Raw genomic sequence first — 5,767 nt, 5'->3', positions numbered from 1 at the left:
TGAAAACACAGCAACACAGAGTCTGAACATACAGGCCTGGCTACGTTTCCCCCAGTTTATTACCATTAGATCATACTCCTTTCATCATATCACACTTCTCTATAGCTATCCAGTATTCATCAAACCTACCATTAAAAAAATAAAATAATAAAAAAAAAAACTTGAAGTTTAGCTATTTCTTCAGGCCTTCATTTCCTTAGCAAGGCTCTTCTGTCATGTAAAACTTACATTAAATAACTAGATATGCTCTCTTCTCTTGTTTGTCTTTTGCTGTAAGGTTCTCAGCAGTGAACCTAGGCTGGGTTAGGAAAAGCCATATTTCCTCCCTTACATGTGCAAATGTCTTCTACTGTAAAATGATAAAAATTTTATTGGGGCAGGTTTGAAGCAAGAAATTGAATCATAGTTCCCCTTTGGATGAGCTGAATAGACGAGCTAATGAACTCCCAGTTCCTCCCAGATAGAAATACTTCTCTAGCTCATTTCCTGAAGCTCCTAGAGGGTCAAACCTGCTGGAGATTGAGGGGCCTTCCTGGGACCGCCCAGCCCAGGAGGTTACTGCTGGTGAGAGGATTGCTGCAGTCTCCCTGGGAGGGTGCACCGCCACTGGAAAGTATCACTGCTACAACTTCAATACAACAAATTTTCATCACATCAGCTCTTTTTGTTTGTTTTTTGGAGATGGAGTCTCACTCTATCACCCAGGCTGGAGTGCAGTGGCACAAGTGCAGCTCACTGCAACCTCTGCCTCCCGGGTTCAAGTGATTCTTCTGCCTCAGCCTACCGAGTAACGGGGATTACAGGTGCACTGCCATGCCTGGCTACTTTTTGTATTTTTAGTAGACACAGAGTTTCTCCATGATGACCAAGCTAGTCTTGAATTCCTGTCCTCAGGTGCTCTGCCCACCTCGACCTCCCAAAGTGCTGGGATTATAGGCATGAGCCCCCGCACCTGGCCACATCTGCTCTTTGTGCAGTGTTGCAGGCAAAATACAAGAGCTAACATGCAAATAAGTAACATATGCACATCATCAACTCTGCCTGATATGCCAAGGGCCACATGTCAGGCACAGTCAATGAGTGCACATGATTACTTATTTAGTCCTTAACCACAGGCCAAGGTCACACCATCATATTCATCTTCAGTATGAAAAAACTAAGATGCAGAGATTTTAAGTTACCTGCCCAGGGTCACTCTGGGCAGATTTCTTTCACTATCATACTATTCCTATGTCAGGTTTTTCTCACTGTCATAATTTTTGCAAGGGCACTTTTGTTAGGAGAAATACATACACAGTGGTTCTGAGAACATCTTCTGGAGCCAGGCTGCTTTCACTTCAAATTCCTGCTTTCAAATCCTTGTTCCCTGGCTAAGTGACCCTGAGCACTGCATCTTGCTTCTAACCTCCAAGCTTCCGTCGTCCATTCCTGGACATAGGCCAGGCTAAATACCAGAGTTTAGTCCCAAGTCTGAGTCTGAAACAAAGATGATACACCTTCCCAAGACAAACCTCTTCCTTTCTTCGTTTCTTGGGGATCAGACCTCCTTAGCAAAGTTAACGAATTAGACAGGAGATTGGAAATTATGGCTCAGGAGCCATGAAGCCAGAAGCCACAAGATTCCTAAGCTCCCCGGGGAGTTGTGCCTATAGATAACATCATTACTGTCAAACCTAAGATTGGTGTTCAAGGTATTTTTCAGACCCTGCCTTATGCCTTATGATGGACTAGCTGGCACACCCAGACTGGTAAACTGGCTCATCTGGTCCTGTGGCCCCCACTCAGGGACTGACTCAGTGCAGGAAGATAAGCTATGACTCCCTGTGATTTTCATCCCCGACCCAACCAATCAGCTTTCCCCATTCCCTAGCCCCCTGCCCACCAAACTATCCAAAAAAAAAAAAAAAAAAAAAAAGTACCCTCTGATTTTGGGGGGAGACAGATTTGAGTAACAATAAACCTCTGTCCTGGTCACTTAGCTGTCTCTGTATTTATTAGATTCTTTCTCTATTGCAGAAAGCTTGCTGTTCTCAGCTCCATTGGCTTTTCTGGGCAACCAGCAAGATAAACTCACCAGTTACATTAATAAAAGAGAAACACAAATGGTACATATGCTTGAAAAGAAACATAAGTCTGTATATTTCTTTTGAAGAAACACAAAAGGAGGAGGAATGATATGACAGGCAATACACTGTCCCAAATATTTTCATGATTCTCCTGCCTCCCCCATATCCTTCTTATCCCAACAACTGATCCCCAGAAACCTTCAACTTAAACACGGTCCTGCAAGAACTGGGTTTGTCCTTTCCTTGCATTTTCCTCTCACCTGCCCTACACCCCTTCCAAATTGTTTCTTTCAATTCCAGGTCATTGAGTTTTTCCATTTAAAAATATAAAAGATACAGAAAGAAGAAGATAATGAGTCATCCATATTCCCACCACTTGGAATTAAGTACTGTTCACATATACATATTTTTTCTTCCAAATCATTTTAAAGTTACTCTCATTTTTTTAAAAAAAATACATGCTTAGCATAGACCATACCAGCAATACATAAAAAGTACAGATATGTAAAATTTCTGATCATCCTAAATTCAAAATAACTTTTGTTAACATCAGGGCAACACTGATCGAGTCATGTTCTTCTGGTATATCTACAGAGAGAAGAATACATATTTTAACTAGACTGTCCCCCCCACGCCCCCACAAAAGAAAAAAAAGAACAATAAAGATATATATGAACTACATGTTATATATACATATATATGGGAGCTATATATTTTATATATATACATGTATATATGTATATGCTTTTGTAAAATTGAGCTTAGGCTCTATTTTTATTTTACAAATATTCCATTTAATAGTGCATGAATTTAACTGAAGACAAAGAGACAGAAACAGAAATGAAGGAATTCCTGAACTCTCAATCACATTTAGAGAGACACTTTTCTAAACGAATCCTCTAAAGCTAAACATAGATTAAATCAAGTAGAATGCATTATGCTTTGCAGTGGGTTTTTTTGTTTTGTTTTGTTGTTTTTGAGACGGAGTTTTTTTTTTTTTACTCTGTTGCCCAGGCTGGAGTGCAGTGGCTCGATCTCGGCTCACTGCAACCTCCACCTCCTGAGTTCAAGTGATTCTCCTGCCTCAGCCTCCCAAGTGGCTGGGACTACAGATGGGCTAATTTTTGTATTTTTACTAGAGATGGGGTTTCACTATGTTGGCCAGGATGGTCTCCATCCCTTGACCTTGTGATCCGCCTGCCTTGCCCTCCCAAAGTGCTGGGATTACAGACTTCAGTCACAGTGCCCAGCCTTTTTCTTTCTTTTCTTTTTTTTTTTTTTTAAGAGCAGCATCACTTGCTCTGTCACCAGGCTGGAGTGTAGTGGCACGATCTCAGCTCACTGCAACCTCCACCTCCCGGGTTCAACAGATTCTCCTGCCTCAGCCTCCTGAGTAGCTGGGATTACAGGCGCCAGCTGGTTTCAAACTCCTGACCTCAGGTGATTCGCCTCCCTCAGCCTAGCAGCCTTATGTACTAAAGGAAGAGCTATACAACTCTCGCGCTAGTTAGTTTGTAGTAAACGTGATCACAAGGGCTTCATAACTCTCCAGCGAGAAAGACGGCAACATGTTACTTCATAATGAAGCAATAAAAGCCAAAACCATTCCTTCACTTATATTCTGCTTTTTGCAATACAAAAAAATCAGGGGAAAGCGCGAACGCAGTCCCCCACTACCACAAATTATGCAGTCGAGTTTCCCACATTTGGGGAAATCGCAGGGGTCAGCACATCCGGAGTGCAATGGATAAGCCTCGCCCTGGGAAAACCACCTTCGTGATCATGGTGTCTCCCCTGCCAGGTAAGTATGAATTTACAGGCCTCCACCCTGCCACAGCCCCATACGCCTCACCCTTTACAAGCACGGTCACTTGCCACGCGCATGCCACCCCCCCCCCACCGCCCCCACCATGCCATCCCGAGTCCTCCTAGCCCTGACACACAGCTGGGACGATGACGTCCAGCCGGCGGTCCTGGACTTGCTCCCACAGCACAAGAAATCCTTCGTGGCGAAGCAGCAGCCCCTGCGCTGCCTCATCTACATAGGAATCGCCCTATCTGTGATGTCACCGACAGCGCCTTTCCCGGTCCCTGTCTGCTCTTCTGTCCCACCCTCTGCCACTCAGCCGACCAACCCGCTGCCGGAGCCGGCTGAGGAAATGACGCCTGCCTCTATCTCTTTCCCCTCCCTTCCCCGCCCCTGCTCTCTCCCAAAGAAGTAGGTTCTTAGCCTGTGATGCCAAGGACCCCTTTGGCCGCCAGCTGGAGTCTGTGCTCTCTTCTTCAAATAATGACTTTTAATGCGCAAACTAGAAAGTTTAGGATTACAAAGAAAACCGGTTCTTTTGACAAACGTTTATCCTTGTGATACAGCATTCCGCTTGACATTGGAAGTCGTTCAATATCAGAGAGAAACCGTATCTATGAAACTAGAGAGGCTGCTCAGATGACTGCAAACCAGCCATCCTTACTTGTTTTATCACTAGGAGTGTTATAAAGACTGTTGTCCAGTTTCATGAATCTTGTAGGGTTTTTTCAAATACAGCAATGTACAAAAATGTGCTGCCCCAGCAGAGCACACTGGACTCAGGCATGGTGCTGGAGTCGTTTTGTCATCTCTTCCACTGCCTTCTCTAGACCTTAGCGCTTACCTCATGTTAACACTTTATATTCTGCAAATGCAGAAACAAAGTCATCCAAATTCGGCAAAAATATTTGGGGGAAATTTTATTTCAGGTGTTTAACTGATTACTTTTAATATGTAGACTACAACACCAAACTCTGACAATACTCCACAGACTTATTAATGGTTTCCACCCCCATTTCTGCAAATCTATCAGGCAAGTTTTTCCTGCCCTTTGCTTTCCTATAAACTGAGTCATTCCGTGTGTAGTGGGTTTTGGGGGTAGTGTTACTGCCCAACAGGTACACCTTGCCTGCTGCTTAGACAGAGCCAATTTTTTGACACAGGGGAATTGCAATAAAGAGCTGCACTCTTTATTTGGTGGATGGGGGCTGGTGAGTTGGGAGTTCTGATTGGTCAGGTCAGAGATGAAATCCCAGGGAGCTGAAGCTGTCCTCTTGTGCTGGGTCAGTTCCCGCGTGGGGGCCACAAGACCAGATGAGCCAGGTTATCAGTCTAGCTGATGTCACCTGATCCACTGAGTGCAGGCTCGGCAAAATATCTCAAGCACTCATCTTAGGTTTTCCAATAATGACGTGATCTCCAGGAACAATTTGGGGAGGTTTAGAATCTTGCAGCCAGAGGCTAATGTAACTCCTAAACCATAATTTCTAATCTCATGGCTAATTTGTTAGTCCTGCAAAGGCAGTCTAGTCCCCAGGCAGGAAGGGGGTTTGCTTTGGGAAACGGATATTGTCATCTTTCTTTCACAGCTAAACCATAAACTAATTTCCTCCTAAAGTTATTTCGGCCTGTGGCCAGGAATGAACAAGGACAGCTTGGACGTTAGAAACAAGATGGCGTCAGGTCAGATCTCTTTCGCTGTGATAATTGTCCCAGTTGTAAATTTTGCAAAGGCGGTTTCAGAAGCAGGGGCATAGGTTTGACTTCTGTCACTCAGTCTTATGTCTATGAATTTTTCATGTTATTCACATGGTTGTTTCTATGTGTATTTCTTTGTATGAATACACATTAATTTATTTATTCTGCTGTTGTTGAACATGTTGACCTAAAAGAA

General features: G+C 43.7%; 1 non-coding gene across 1 annotated transcript; it reads right to left on the bottom strand.

Moving 5' to 3' along the window:
* Nucleotides 1–3,711: 3,711 nt before the first annotated feature.
* LOC123570608 (U1 spliceosomal RNA) lies at nucleotides 3,712–3,875 on the bottom strand. Its single transcript, XR_006694875.2, has one exon. It is a non-coding gene; the product is annotated as a U1 spliceosomal RNA (small nuclear RNA).
* Between the last annotated feature and the right edge of the window lie 1,892 nt (nucleotides 3,876–5,767).

The sequence above is a fragment of the Macaca fascicularis genome, chromosome 1 (assembly GCF_037993035.2).
Source record: "Macaca fascicularis isolate 582-1 chromosome 1, T2T-MFA8v1.1".
Lineage (NCBI taxonomy): Eukaryota > Metazoa > Chordata > Mammalia > Primates > Cercopithecidae > Macaca > Macaca fascicularis.
Note: the sequence above shows the minus strand (reverse complement) of the source record. Positions and strands in the feature narration are given on the sequence as shown.